This window comes from Symphalangus syndactylus, chromosome 13, assembly GCF_028878055.3.
Source record: "Symphalangus syndactylus isolate Jambi chromosome 13, NHGRI_mSymSyn1-v2.1_pri, whole genome shotgun sequence".
Lineage (NCBI taxonomy): Eukaryota > Metazoa > Chordata > Mammalia > Primates > Hylobatidae > Symphalangus > Symphalangus syndactylus.
In genome coordinates this window covers 22,582,539-22,598,497 of record NC_072435.2, presented here as the reverse complement: position 1 = coordinate 22,598,497, position 15,959 = coordinate 22,582,539, and the positions used below count along the sequence as shown (strand labels likewise).

Here is a 15,959-nt window from a genome sequence, read left to right as displayed (position 1 = left end):
CTTTGCAGGAATACTTTTTAAATACTTGCGTGTTCTGGGAGTGTTTGTTTATAAAATACTTGGACATTGGACCAATGTGATAGGGTTTACGAGGTGAATGGGTGGAGTAGTGGGGGAAAAGTTAGCCCTTCTGAATCACAGTATCTGTCTTCAGGATACCTTTTCTCCCACATGGGACACAGGCCCATCTAACAAAGACAGGGCAAGGAGGCCAGGCGCGGTGGCTCATGCCTGTAATCCCAGCACTTGGCGAGGCTGAGGTGGGTGGATCATGAGGTCAGGAGATCGAGACCATCCTGGCTAACACAGTGAAACCCCATCTCTACTAAAAATACAAAAAATTAGCCGGGTGTGGTGGTGGGCGCCTGTAGTCCCAGCTACTCAGGAGGCTGAAGCAGGAGAATGACGTGAACCCGGGAGGCAGAGCTTGTAGTGAGCCGAGATCGCGCCACTGCACTCCAGCCTGAGCGACAGAGCGAGACTCTGTCTCAAAAAAAAAAAAAAAAGAGTGGGGAGGGGGGCAAGGAAACCACCATTAATGTTTGTGTTAACAAAGCATTACTATGTTAATCTTGCTAAAGGTCGATCACCTTATATATAGCTAAAAATACACAATGCCCTCCTGCGTCCGGTGCATTATCTTGAGCACTGCTGCCTACCCCACCCCCAACAGTTACAAATATCCCACTTTGTAAAGTTACAGCCAAAGGGAAAGTCAAAGGGAAAAGTCAAGTTTAGAAACAATATTTTATTTTTTAGAAACATCTCATTATCTTGCCCAGGCTAGTCTTGAACTCTTGGGCTCAAGTGATCCTCCTGCCTCAGCCTCCCAAAGTGCTGCAATTACAGGTGTGAGCCACTGTGCCCGGCTTCAAGTTTTTGATGCTGACCTGTGTTAAAATTCTGGCTGTTTTGAATGATTTTTGTGACACTATACAAATGTCAACCTCCATAGGCTTTTGATTTCTTATCTGTAAAGTAGGAAAAATTGTACTTACCCTATAGAATCAGTTTCAAGAAGAGATGAATCTCTGTAAATCAGCTGTAGAAGTGGCTGGAGCATTCACTCCACCAATATTTACCTACTTGTATTAGTTGTCTGTTGCTGTTTACATTACCACAAACTCAGCAGTTAAAACACGTGATCTCAGTGTTTGAGTCCAGATATGACTCAGCTGGATCCTCTGTCTCAGGGTCTCACAAGGCTGCAGTGAAGGTTTTGACCAGGGCTGTGGTCTCATCTGAGACCCAACCGGGACAAGGACCTCTTCCAAGTCCACGTGGGTCCCGGGAGCATCTATTTTCAGGCTGCTGGACTGAGGGCCTTGGTTTCTCAACTGTCAGCCCCGGGCCATCCCCAGCTCTTTTCTGCTTGGCCTTCTCCATATGGCAGATTGCATCTTCAAAGCCAGCAAAACAGTCGCTCAGCAAGACAGACTTACAATCTCATGGCATCACAGAAGTCGGATCCCATCAAGCCTGCCACATTCTGTTTGGATAGAAGTAAGTCACAAGCCCCTCCCACACTTGAGGGAAGGAGATCTGGCAAGATGGGAAAACCGGGAGGAGGATCATGAAACTGCCTAGAATCTGATGTGCCACTCCACACTGGCAGAAAGCTGTGTTGTACTCACTGCTGCCTGTTGGAAAAGAGTTTATCTCAAGCCTCTTGGCCATTTCCAAGGGTAGAGGAGGGAGTTACCCAGGTGCTAATGGCTAGGAAGGAGGAAAAACTGGACCTTCTAAGTGCTCTTCACAAGCTTCCTGTCTCCAGATGTGTACACACTTTCCTCTTTCATGCAGCAAGCTTTGTGTGGGTGGAATGGATGGGCAGAAGACTGTGGCAAAGTGCTAGGAAGCTGCAGATTCAGGCCACCTGCCTCAGAGTCTTTCAGTGTATGTGTGTGTGTGTGTGGTGTCAGTTTTTTGTTTGTTTTTGAGACAGTTTTGCTCTTGTCACCCAGGCTGAGGTGCAATGGTGCGATCTAGGCTCATTGCAACCTCTGCCTCCCAGGTTCAAGCAATTCTCATGCCTCAGCCTCCTGAACAGCTGGGACTACAGGCGCCCGCCACTATGCCTGGCTAATTTTTGTATTTTTAGTAGCGATGGGGTTTCTCCATGTTGGCCAGGCTGGTCTCAAACTGCTGACCTCAGGTGATCCACCTGCCTTATCCTCCCAAAGCTGTGGGATTACAGGTGTGAGTGACCATACCCAGCCTGGCCTCAGAGCTTTGAATAATAGGGATGATACCTTGATTTCTACCCAACTCCTTGTTTCTTACTCTAAATTCCAAAAGTAGAGGATGAAGTTATGATGAGTCTGTAGAAACCCTATAACCCTATGTGCTGGCCGCTGCCCTCAGGCTGATGGTGCAGGACAAAGATGCCTGTTCTCCTAAAATGTATTACCTTCTAATGGAGGACAAATGCATGGATTGCAGTTGTTCTCACAGCTAAAATGGCAGGTTCGCAAGAGACTAGGACTATTCTATTTTTCTAGACTAGCTATCTTTGAGGTCTGAGAAAAACTTTTTTCTGCACTGCTGTTTTTTCGTCAAGTTCGGGACACGACATACAATGAAAACATCCCCTTCCTACATAGTGTTTTTTGTTTTGTTTTGTTTTGTTTCGTTTTGTTTTGTTGTTTGTTTTTAACATTTTTACCACAGGGAGGGAAGAACATCAGGAAGGCAACGGACCCGGTCCTGGAGGGCAACGATGGTGAGTCCCAGGGCCCTGGACCGGCCTGATGCATCACACCGTGGGTGGGACAGGTGGGGGCGCTGTCTCCCTGCTGATCTGGGCTCTTATCTCTCTCAGGAAGGACCCTTTCCTCACCCGCGAGTCAAACGACAGAGAATTCACCTCCACCTGCCCGCCACGCTGTAGCGGGGGTGTGTGTGCAGCCGCACAAACTCTGATGCTTTGAGCTGCATGGCACAGAACGTCCACCTGAGATCGCTGAGTAGAAGCTTCCTGAGTCGGTGTCGTGGGAAGGCAATTCCAGGGTCAGTGGACCCCGCGGGATACCAACTCCCTGGTTGAGTTTCCCCTGATGCCCGCTGGGTGGCAGCAGAGCGTCTTCTTCCCTGAGACCCTTCCGGGAGCAGGGCGGGCTCCTCCCCACATCCCCACTGTGGATTTTCTCCCCTTGGGCACTGCTGACAGTGGGGCCGGCCACTTCCACATCGGGGTCCCGCCTGTGGGCTGTAGGGTATGCAGTGACGTCCCTGCTTTTACCTGCCAGGTGCCTTCCCTCCCGCAGTTGTGAAAACCAAGAAAGTCTTCAGACACAGCCAGATGTTACCCAGGGCACCAGCCTGAGACCCGCTGGTCCACGTGAGGCAGGGAGCCCTCCCTCCCCAGCACACCCAGCGGCCTCCCCTTCCCCTCGCTGGACGGGACTGGTTCACAGGAAATCTGTGTCAGCCGTGCTCAGAAGGTATCAGCCACTTTTTGGTTCTATTGGAGGTGACAGCTGTTTAGCAGACACCCAAGAATGTAGGTTTATTCTTTAGCTTTATTCCCCATTGTCAAAATGGAATCAACCAAGATTATCTGGAGGCCCAGGCGTAAAATGAAAATGTGGGTGCTTTGTTCAAAAATTAAGAATTTCAAGATGACTGTGAGCCGCTATACTGAGCGGGGGCCCTGGATGAATGCTCAGGCCCCAGACCCAAGCAGCTGGCCTCCATTGCAGCTGATTGGACCAGGAGCTAGCATTTGAAGAACAGCCAGTCTTTAAGCTGCCTAATGACCTGTAGGCCGCCTGTGACCAAGGTAAGAGATGAAGTAGGTATCCTTGTTCACAACAGCCAAAAGGTGCAGACAACTCACGTGTGTCTATCAACAGATGAATGGGTAAACAAAATGTCTATCCACACAATGAAATATTATTCGGCCATGAAAAAAGAATGCAGGCTGGGTACAGTGGTTCATGCCTGTAATCCCAGCACGTTGGGAGGCTCACTTGAACCCAGGAGTTTGAGACTAGCCTGTGCAACATGGCAAAACCCCGTCACTACTAGAAATACTAAAAATGAAACAGGTATGGCGGTACATGCCTGTAGTCTCAGCCCGTTGGGAGGCTGAGGTGGGAGGATCACTTGAGCCTGGGAAGTCAAGGCTGCAGTGAACCGAGATTGTACCACTGTGGTCTCCAGCTTGGGTGACAGAGTGAAACCCTGTCTCATTTAAAAAACAAACAAAAAAAAGGTGCAGTGGCTCATTCCTGTACTTCTAGCACTTTGGGAGGCTGTGGCAGGCAGGTCACCTGAGGTCAGGGGTTCAAGTCCAGCCTGGCCAACATAGGGGGAAACCCCGTCTCTACTAAAAATACAAAAATTAGCCCAGGGTAATAGCGTGTACCTGTAATCCCAGGTACGCAGGAGGCTGAGGCAGGAGAATCACTTGAACCCGGAAGGCAGAGGTTGCAGTGAGCTGAGATGGCGCCACTGCACTCCAGCCTGGGCAACAAAGTAAGACTCCATCTCAATTTAAAAAAAAAAAAAGGAATAAAGGAATATAGTAGCGATACGTGCTACAACATGGATCAACCTCACAAACGTTATCCTCTGTAAAGAAGCCAGGTACAAAAGGCCACTTGTATGATTCCATTGATATGAAATGACCAGAAGAGGGAAATCCACAGAGACACAAGATGAGAGTTTGCCCAGGGCTGGGAGGGGAGCAAGGAATGAGTGACTGTTCCTGGTACGGGGTTTCCTTTTGGAGTGATAGATGTACAACTATGTGAATATACTAAAGCATCATTTAATTGTACACCTTAAAATGGGTGAATTACATGGTTTGTAAGTTATTTTTTAAAAAGCAAAAAAATATGAACCAATATAGTTGCCTCCATCCGAGATCTGATTCAGAATTCCTGAGGAAATAAAGCAGTTAAAAGGCAGGAAATTAGGCTGGAAATTTATTAGACAGTGAAAGTGAAAGATGTGGTGTGCAGAGTGGAGAGAGCTCAGGGCTGTGCTTTTATGCAGGGGGTGTTATCAGCACAGTATCCAGGGCTTGTGAAGTTTTCATTAGCCTGAAAATATATTGGAAACCTGGCAGGGTGTGGTGGCTCACGCCTATAATCCCAGCAATTTGGGGGGCCGAGGTGGGTGGATCACTTGAGGTCTGGAGTTCAAGATCAGCCTGGCCAATGTGGTGAAACCCCATCTGTATTAAAAACAAAAAATTTAGCTGGATGTGGTGGCAGGTGCCTGGAATCCCAGCTGCTTGGGAAGCTGAGGCACAAGTATCACTTGAACCCGGGAGACAGAGGTTGCAGTGAGCCAAGATCATGCCACTGCACTCCAGCCTGGGCAACAGAGTGAGACTGTCTCAACTGGGGAGAGAGTGAGCTTCAGGTTTCTGAGCCCCATGGCCAATTCTGGTATGGTGCGACCCAGGTGAAGCCTGGGAATATGAATTTTAAAAAGCTTTCCTAAGCTATTCTGATGCAAGTGTTCTTCGGGTCACACTCCCAAAGCCAGAACTGCAAAAAGGAAGCTCTGAGTGTACCACAAGTGTTGGTCAGAGAGAATACGGGCGGGAGGGTGAGGACCCTGTTTGAGGGAGACAGAAAAGGAAACTCTGGAGGAGAAGATGCTGGGACAAGTCCTGCCTAAGACCGTAAATCAGGAGTTGGCAATTTTTTTTCTGTAAAAGGCCAAATAGGCCAGGTATGGTGGTTCATGCCTACAATCTCATCACTTTGGGAGGCCAAGGCAGGAGCATCACTTGAGCCCAGGAGTTCAAGACCAGCCTGGGAAATGTAGTGAGACTCTGTCTCTACAAAAAATAAACTTGAAAAAAATTAGCCAGGCGTGGTAGTGCACGCCTGTGGTCCCAGCTACTCAGGAGGCTAAGGGGCAAAAATCACTTGGCCCCAGGAGGTCAAGGCTGCGGTGAGCCATGATTGCACCACTGCACTCCAGCCGGGGCAATAGAGTGAGATCCTGTCTCCAAAAAAAGGCCAAACGGTAAATATTTTAGGCTTTGGGGGCCATTTGGTCTCTGTTGTAACTGCTTGGCTCTGCTGATACAAGGTAAAAGCAAGCATAGAAAATACAAAGAAAATTTTGTCACTTGCAGCATGGATGCACCTGGAGGATATTACGTTAAATAAAATGAGCCAGGTACAGGAAGATACAGATGGTCCCTGACTTGTGATGGATTTGACCTTATTTACAATGGTATGAAAGTGACATTCGTGCCGGGCGCGGTGGCTCACGCTTGTAATCCCAGCACTTTGGGAGGCCGAGGCGGGCGGATCACGAGGTCAGGAGATCGAGACCATCCTGGCTAACACAGTGAAACCCCGTCTCTACTAAAAATACAAAAAATTAGCCGGGCGTGGTGGCGGGCGCCTGTAGTCCCAGCTACTTGGAGAGGCTGAGGCAGGAGAATGGCGTGAACCCAGGAGGCAGAGGTTGCAGTGAGCTGAGATCGTGCCACTGCACTCCAGCCTAGGGGACAGAGCGAGACTCCGTCTCAAAAAAAAAAAAAAAAATAGAAAGTGACATTCGTTCAGTAACAACTGTACTTCGAGTACCCACAGAACCATTCTGTCTTTCACTTTCAGTATGCAATCAATCACATGAAATAGTCAACACTTTATTATAAAATGGAATTTGTGTTGGATGATTTTATCCAACTGGAGGATAATGTAAGCGTTAGGAGCAGGTGTAAGGTAGGCTAGGCTAAGCTATGACCTTCTGTGGGTTAAATATATTAAATGCATTTCCCTAGACTGGGCAACATAGTGAGACCCCATCTCTTAAAAAAAAAAAAATTTGTTTTAATTAGCCAGACATGGTGCACACCTGTAGTCCCAGCTGCTCAGGAGGCTGAGGCAGGAGGATGGTTTGAGACCAGACCAAAGCTGCAGTGAGTCATGATTGCACCACTGCACTCCAGTCAGGGTGACAGACTGAGACACTGTCTCAAAAATTAAAAATTATTTTCAACCTGTATTTTCAACTCATAGTGGGTTTATCAGGACGTAGCCCCGCTGTAAATTGAAGAGCGTCTGTATTGTATGATCTCAGTTATATGTGGAATCTAAAGTCAAACTCACAGAAGCAGAGAGCAGAATGATGGTTACCAGAGGCTGAAAGTGATGGGGAGGTAGAGCCTGGGGAGGTGTTGGTCAAAGGATGTAAATTTTGATGTTACAGGAGGAATAAGCTCAGGAGACCTATTATCATACAACATGGTGACTCTAGTTAACAGCCAAATATCATGTACTTGAAACTTGCTAAGTGAGAAGATGTTAAGTGTTTTTTTGTTTTGTTTTGTTGAGACAGGGTCTCCCTATGTTGTCCAGGCTGGTCTTGAACTGGGCTCAAGGTATCCTCCTGCCTTGGCCTCCCAAAGCACAGGGATTACAGGCACGAGCCACCATGCCCAGCCCTGATGTTAAATGTTCTTACCACAAAAAAATAAGCATGTAAGGTAATGTACAAGTTAATCAGCTCAATTTAGCCATTCCATAATGTATACAATTTTTTTTTATGGAGTCTTGCTGTGTCACCCAGGCTGGAGTGCAGTGGCAGGATCTTGGCTCACTGCAACCTCTGCCTCCCAGGTTCAAGCAATTCTCCTTCCTCAGCCTCCCAAGTAGCTGGGATTACAGGTGCCCGCCACCACACCCAGCTAATTTTTGTATTAGTAGAGATGAGGTTTCACCATGTTGGCCAGGCTGGTCTGGAACTCCTGACCTCAGGTGATCTATCTGCCCCGGCCTCCCAAAGTGCTAGGATTACAGGCATGAGCCACCACACCTGGCTGTAAACAAATTTCAAAACAGCAGATTGCACACCATGAATATATAGAATTTTTGTCCATTTTAAATGTTTTTAATTAAAAAATAGAAACATTTTGAAGAAAACACAAAAGCAAACAGGTGTGGCTGTGTTCTCATGACATTTTATTTTCAGAAACAGGCAGCTGGCTCCATTTGGCCTTTGGGGCATTTCGCTGACCCCTGCTGGAGATGAGGGTCTTGCAGACTGGCTTGTCTGTGTTCCCTGTTTGTCCCAGACTAACTATTCCGCTGTTTACCTGCGTTTCTGTAAGGGTTATGAGGTGGGCTCCAGGGATCGGTGGTGCAATCCTGGAAAGGGGCCTCCTGGCAGCTTGAACGGTTGAGGGTACACAGGACTGCTCAGGTTAAGGCCCTAGCCCATCCTCTTGCCGAACCCGCCACGTTGGACCTGCTTGTCTGTGATAGTAGGTTTTATGTGTCAACATGCCTGAGCCACGGGGTTCCCAGATTAAGCCTCGTTTGTGGGTGTGTCTGGGAGGGTGTTTCTGGTTGAGATTACTGGTTGAATTCATGGACTTAGTCATGCAGATTGCCCTCCCTTCTGTGAGTGGACTCATCTCATGAGAGTCTGAATAGAACAAAAAAGTGTAGAGGAGGGAGTCATTTACCTTGTTTGCTCCCCGCCTGCCTGTTGGAGTGGGGACGCCTATCTCCTCCTGCCCTGGAACTGGGATTTGCACCCTTGGTCCCCCTGGTTCTCAGGCCTCTGGACTCAGACTGGAACCGCCCCACAGGCATTCCTGGTTCTCCAGCCTGCAGACAGCAGATCGTGAGACTCCTCAGCCTGCACAATCATATGAGCCAATTCTCATAATAAACCTCTCTCTCTCTGTTCTGAGAACTGCATCATCAGTCGTGTGCAAATATCGAGTGTATTTACACAAAACTAGATAATACAGCCTACCATACACCTAGGCTATATGGAGAGCAGTGGCATAATCGCAGCTCACTGCAGCCTTGAACTACGGGGCTCAAGCCATCCTCCCACCTCAGCCTCCCAAGCAGCTGGGACTACAGGCATGTGCCACCATGCCCAGCTAATTAAAAAATAATTATTTTCTAGGCCAGGTGCGGTGGCTCATGCCTGTGATCCCAGCACTTTGGGAGGCCAAGGCAGGTAGATCACCTGAGGTCACGAGTTTGAGAATAGCCTGGCCAACATGGGGAAAACCCCGTCTCTACTATAAATACAAAAAGCAGCTGGGCATGGTGGCGCATGCCTGTAGTCCCAGCTACTTCAAAAGCTGAGGGAGGAGAATTGCTGGAACCTGGGAAGCAGAGGTTGCAGTGAGCCGAGATCACACCACTGCACTCCAGCCTGGGTGACAGAGAAAGACTCCGTTTCATTCATTCATTCATTCATTCATTTATTTTGAGATGGAGTCTCGCTCTGTCGCCCAGGCTGGAGTGCAGTGGCACGATCTTGGCTCACTGCAAGCTCCGCCTCCCGGGTTCACTCTATTCTCCCGCCTCAGAGTCCCGAGTAGCTGGGACTACAGGTGCCTGCCACCACGCCCGGCTAATTTTTGTATTTTTAGTAGAAACAGGGTTTCACCATATTAGCCAGCATGGTCTCAATCTCCTGACCTTGTGATCCGCCCACCTCGGCCTCCCAAAGTGCTGGGACTACAGGCGTGAGCCAGACTCCATTTTAAAAAAATGATTCTTATTTTCTGTAGAGATGGGCTCTCGCTATGTTGCACAGGCTGGAGCCTATTTGATCTTAGAGCCTATTGCTTGTAGGCTACAAACCTGGACAACATGTTACTGTACTGAATACTATAGGCAACGGTAACACAACAGTAAGTATTTGTGTATTTAAGCGTAGAAAAGTTACAACAAAATACCGAAGAAAATATTTGAAGATGGTATACCTATATGGGGCACTTACCATGAATGAAGTTTGCAGACCTGGAAGCTGCTCTGGGTGAGTCAGTGTGTGAGTGGTGGGTGAATGTGAAGGCTGGGACGTTACTCTACACTGCTGTAGACTTTATAAACACTGCACACTTAGGCTACGATAATTTATAAAATACTTTTCTTTCTTCAAGAATAAATTAACCTTAGCTTACTGTAACATTTTTACTTTATAAACTTTATTTATTTTTGAGACAAAGTCTCTCTCTGTTGCCCAGGCTGGAGTGCAATGGCGTGATCTTGGCTCACTGCAACCTCTGCCTCCTGCATTCAAGCGATTCTCCTACCTCAGCCTCCCGAGTAGCTGGGTCTACAGGCGCCTGCCACCACATCCAGCTAATTTTTGTATTTTTAGTAGAGATGGGGTTTCACCATGTTGGCCAGGCTAGTCTCGAACTCCTGACCTCAGGTGATCCATCTGCCTCGGCCTCCCAAAGTGCTGGGATTACAGGTATAAGCCACTGTGCCCAGCTAACTTGTAAATTTAAATTAAATTTTAAATTAAATTTTAATTTTAAATTAAATTTTAATTTTAATTTTAAATTAAATTAAATTTAAATTTAATTTTTAATTTTTTGACTCTTGTAATAACACTTAGCTTAAAACACAAACATAGATCAGGCACGATGGCTTACACCTGTAATCTCAGCACTTGGGGAGACTGAGGCAGGAGGATCCCCCAGGAGTTCAAGACCAGCCTGTACAACATAGTGAGACCCCCACCTCTGCAGGAAATAATTATTTTTTAATTAGCCAGGCATGGTGGCACATGCCTATAGTCCCAGCTACTTGGGAGGCTGAGGTGGGAGGATCACTTGAGCCCAGTAGTTCAAGACTGCAGTGAGCTATGTTCATACCACTGCTCTTCAGCCTGGACAAGAGAGCCAGGCTGTCTCTAAACACACATACACACACGTATGCACATATATGCATTGTGCAACTGTATAGAAAGATTTTCTTTCTGTATATCCTTATTCTATAATCTTTTTCCTAATTTTTTTAACGTTTTAATTTTTTATTAAGAAAGACACACACATTAGCCTAGCCTGCACAGGGTCAGCATCATCAAGATCCTTCTCTTCTAACTCCATATCTTGTCCCCCTAGAAGGTCTTCAGGGGCAGTGACACACATGGAGCTGTCCTCTCCTATGACAACAGTTCTGGGTTCCTCCACAACGACCTGCCTGAAGCTGCTCTACAATTAATTGTTTTTGTTGTTGTTGTTTTGTTTTTGTAAGTAGGAGTACGCTCTAACGTTTAAAAAGTATAGTATACACGGGTGCCGTGGCTATTATAATCCCAGCACTTTGGGAGGCTGAGGCAGGCAGATCACTTGAGCTCAGGAGCTCAAGACTAGCCTGGGCAACATAGTGAGACCCGTCTCTACCAAATGTACAAAAAAAGTAGCTGGGTGTGGTGGTATGCGCCTGTGGTCCCAGCTACTCAGGAGACTGAGGTGGGGGGATTGCTTGAACCTGAGAGGTGGAGGCTGCAGTGAGCCAAGATTGCTCCACTGCACTCCAGCCTGGGTGACAAGGCAAAACTCCATCTCAACAAAAAAGTATAGTAAATACGTAAACCAGTAACATAGTCATTTATTACGATTATCAACTACTATGTGCTGTACATAATACGTACTAGGCTTTTGTTTATTTATTTGTTTTGGTTTTTTTTGAGATGGAGTCTTGCTCTGTCACCCAGGCTGGAGTGCAATGGCGTGATCTTGGCTCACTGCAACCTCTGCCTTCCAGGTTAAAGGGATTCTCCTGCCTCAGCCTACTGAGTGGAATAGCTGAGACTTCAGGCATGCACCACCACACCTGGCTAATTTTTGTTTGTTTTGTTTTTTGGGGTTTTTTTAGACAGAGTCTCACTCTGTCTCCCAGGCTAGAGTGCAATGACAGGATCTCAGCTCACTGCAACCTCTGCCTTCCAGGTTGAAGCGATTCTCCTGCCTCAGCCTCCTGAGTGGAATAGCTGAGACTACAGGCGTGCCCCACCATGCCCGGCTAATTTTTGTTTTTTGGGGATTTTTTTGTTCGTTTGTTTGTTTGTTTGAGACGGAATCTCACTGTCTCTTCCAGGCTGGAGTACAGTGACAGGATCTCAGCTCACTGCAGCCTCTGCCTCCTGGGTTCAAGCAACCCTCCTGCCTCAGCCTCCTGAGTAGCTGGGATTACAGGTGCGTGCCACCAAGCCCAGCTAATTTTTGTATTTTTAGTAGAGATGGGGTTTCACCATGTTGGTCAGGCTGGTCTCGAATTCCTGATCTCAGGTGATCTGCCTGCTTCGGCCTCACAAAGTCCTGGGATTACAGGTGTGAGCCACCACGCCCAGCTAATTTTTGTATTTTTAGTAGAGACGGGGTTTCACCATGTTGGTCAGGCTAGTCTCGAATTCCTGATCTCAGATGATCTGCCTGCCTCGGCCTCCCAAAGTCCTGGGATTACAGGTGTGAGCCACCGTGCCCGGCTAATTTTTGTATTTTTAGTAGAGATGGGGTTTCACCATGTTGGCCAGGCTGGTATATGCTAGACTTTTATACAACTGGCAGCACAGTTGGCCTGTTTAGAATATCACCACACACGTGAGTTGTGCATTGCACTGTGATGTTACAAGGCCTATGACAGCACCAGGTCAAAGACATTTTTTCAGCAGCATAATCTTATGCGACCATCATGGTCCATGGAGCCCATTGTTTGGAATGTCATGCAGCACGTGCCTACACGCACACATACAGAATATTGGTTCTGCTTCTCTGAAGAACCCTAATGCAGTTTCTACACTGGCAAATTGTCATCTAAGCTACAGCAGCAACCAAATACCATGAATGCTTTTTGGGTTCCTAACTCTAGTTGGGAGTCACAAGTGACTTACTATGGTAAAGCCCCCAGAATGAGTTGTCAAAGTTCAGGCTTTGTCGATGATGAGGAAGAAGAACCAGGACCATCTACCAGTTACCTCTATTTGACAGTCACTTGGCTCAGTTCTTTGGCTTGGGGGGTGTGTGTGTGTGTTCGAGACAGTCTTGCTCTGTTGCCCAGGCTGGAGTACAGTGGCACCATCTTGGCTCACTGCAACCTCCGCCTCTCAGGTTCAAGCGATTCTCCTGTCTCAGCCTCCCGAGTAGCTGTGATTACAGGTGCACGCCACCACGCTCAGCTAACTTTTGTATTTTTAGTAAAGACAGCATTTTGCTGTGTTGGCCAGGCTGGTCTTGAACTCTTGACCTCAGGTGATCCCGCCTTGACCTCCCAAAGTGCTGGGATTACAGGCGTGAGCCACCATGCCCAGCCTTTGCTCAGTTCTTTGCATAAGTTATCTCCTTTAATCTTCAAAGTAAATATGCGAGATAAATGTCATTTACCATCTTTAAAGGATGAAAAAGCTGGAGCTCAGAAAGGTTGGTCTCTTGAACAGGATGGTAAGACTAGTACATTGCTGACCAGGACCCTAAAGTTTTTCCCCTACCACCACCATATACTTTTCATGAGCCATCCTTTCCCAAATAACCTAAACACACACGCACATAAAGAAAAAGCACTTGCTGTACAAGCAAGTCCAGCTTCCAGACAAGCCCCAGGCTCCACTCACCATGCAGAATGCTGGGCCTAAGCTCCTCCTGTGTGGATTGCTGAAGCAATCACTGCCCTCGATGCAAAACGAGGCCTGTCTCAAATCAGCTTGTAGTGACTGAGGCAAAGGTCGGAATGGGGAGTGACTGTCTAATGGGTACAAGGCCTCCTTTTGGGATGACAAAAATGTTTTGGAACTAGACAGAAATGATGGTTCTACAACACTGTAAATACCAAATGCTACTGAATTGTGTACTTTAAAATGGGTTGTTATGTGACTTTTGTTATGTGACTTTTACCAGATGAACAAAAACACTATCTAACACAGACCCATGCCTTTACATGGTATGTTATATAATACACTTTACCATCCTTTATCCAGGACCACGACTTTTCATGATTTCACAGACACTGCAGTTCTCAAGAATCCAGGCGGTGGCAGCAGAGAGCTGATAGAGACCAGCACTCCCCTACCGGCCGTAAGGAAGGTCCAGAATAAGAATATTGACCTTGCCCGGTTGCAGTGAGCATTTCTGTATTGCACCAGTCACAGTGGCGAATGCAGCTAAGGAGAGGCAGGTAGATGGAGGCACAGAACCAGATGTGGTCTGGGCAGTGTTTCATCCCACCAGAAATGACAGTGCATCTGCAGCTCCCAGAGGGCTGACACCCTAGATCCAACTGTGAGCAATCATCTTTACCCCCTCATCCAGAGGAAGGAGGCCAGTGGGATGCAGAGCCTCAGCAGCTTCAGCCCAGGCTCAGGGTTGAAGTGGAGAAGCATCCAGGCCAGTCCTGGCATTGGTGGAACCAGCTGGGCTGGGGCTTGCCCCGAGGTGAAAGGAACAGGACCTGTCACTGAGACCACAGGACACAGAACGCTGAGAAGATAGATTCAGGTGAGATGCACAGTTGAGGCTCGCTTGGTTTCTGAGAACCAGCATGTTGGATTACACCCAGAATCACTATAATCCTTTGCCCAATTTTCCCATTTTCCCTCCCAGACACATACTAGGACTGTACTTCCCAGCTCCCTGAAAGCCGGGCATGGCCATGTGCCTTGCTGTGGGGGATGAACTGTGAGCAGAAGAAGGGTGTGTCGCTTCTGGCTGGAGACTTCAAGAGCAGTACAGGATTTGCCAAGTCCCTCTGCCTGGACACGGCAAATGGTGAGTCCCAGAGAGTTGACAACATGGAGCAGAGCTCCCCACAACCCACGGCAGGCACGGAACACAAACAAGACAAAACGTTCAGTGTTGTGAGCCCCTGACATGGGGGCTGTTTGCTTGCAGCATGACCTGTCCTATCCTGACACATACTTGGGGATGAGGGCCACAGACTCAAATGCCAGGCAGGCGATGTGAGGGACCGCATGGGAAAGAGTGGGTGAGGGCTTGTTCAAACACAGGTGACAGGCTGGGTGTAGCTGCTCAAGCCTGTGATCCCAGCCCTTTGGGAGGCCGAGGCAGGCAGATCACCTGAGGTCAGAAGTTCGAGACCAGCCTGGCCAATATGACGAAACCTCATCTCTACTAAAAATACAAAAATCAGGCCGGACGCAGTGGCTCACACCTGTAATCCTAGCACTTTGGGAGGCCGAGGCGGGTGGATCACCTGAGGTCAGGAGTTCGAGACCATCCTGACCAACATGGTGTGAAACCCCATCTCTACTAAAAATACAAAAAATTAGCCAGGCGTGGTGGTGGGCACCTGTAATCCCAGCGACTTGGGAGGCTGAGGCAGGAGAATCGCTTGAACCCTGGAGGCAGAGGTTGCAGTGAGCCAAGGTCGCACCGCTGCACTCCAGCCTGGGCGAAAGAGAAACTCCATCTCAAAAATAAAAATTTAAATTAAGGCAAATGCCGGGCTGTTTACCAATCCAGCTGTTCTGTACCTCCCCTCTGATTTCTGTACATCTTTCTCTTTTTTATGTCTACAGCTCTTCCACCACGTGGTTGTGCCGGAGTCTCTGAATCGGCTGTGATTCTGGGGACTGCGTGATTCGCGAATCATTCATTGTTCCATTAAACTCCTTTAAATTTAATTCGGCTGAAGTTTTTCTTTTATCAGAGAGGAGACATGTGAGAGATGTTCCTTCTCTCTCTGCCCAATTTTCCCATTTTCCTTCCCAGGAGGACATAGGGAGAAGGCCACCATCCGCACGCTGGGAAGCAGCCCTCACCGGACACCAGACACGCCAGCACCTGGATCTTGGACTTCCAGCCTCCAGAACTGTGAGAAATGAGTGTCTGTTGTTTAAGGCACCCACACTACATATTTTCTTAGAGCAGCTTGAACAGACTAAGCAGGGGTGTCCAAGGGAGACAATACAGTCATGGGTTCTCAGTTTCTGTTTGTGGTTGGACCAGTAAAGACCCTTCCTCATCCCTCTTTTCCACTTATCACTAGAGACAGAAACTAAACTCCATGGCTTCAGGCTGCTAAAAGCCTAAAACAAACAGAACAACAACAAAATAAGGTGGGTTGGACGAGCTTGGTCTACACCAATATGTTTTATTTGGTTCTCATGGAGGTATTCCACTGTTTTTCTTTCAATATACTGTTGCTGGCTTGAATCATGGAGATATTAAGGAAGAAAGTCTGATAATTATGATGTTACATGTTACTTAA

General features: G+C 47.6%; 1 long non-coding RNA gene across 1 annotated transcript; it reads left to right on the top strand.

The window, feature by feature from the left end:
• Positions 1-3,155: 3,155 nt before the first annotated feature.
• On the top strand, positions 3,156-15,959 carry LOC129460830 (uncharacterized). The gene is made up of 4 exons (XR_008650314.1): positions 3,156-3,443; positions 13,711-14,227; positions 14,333-14,497; positions 15,268-15,959. It is a non-coding gene; the product is annotated as an uncharacterized lncRNA (long non-coding RNA).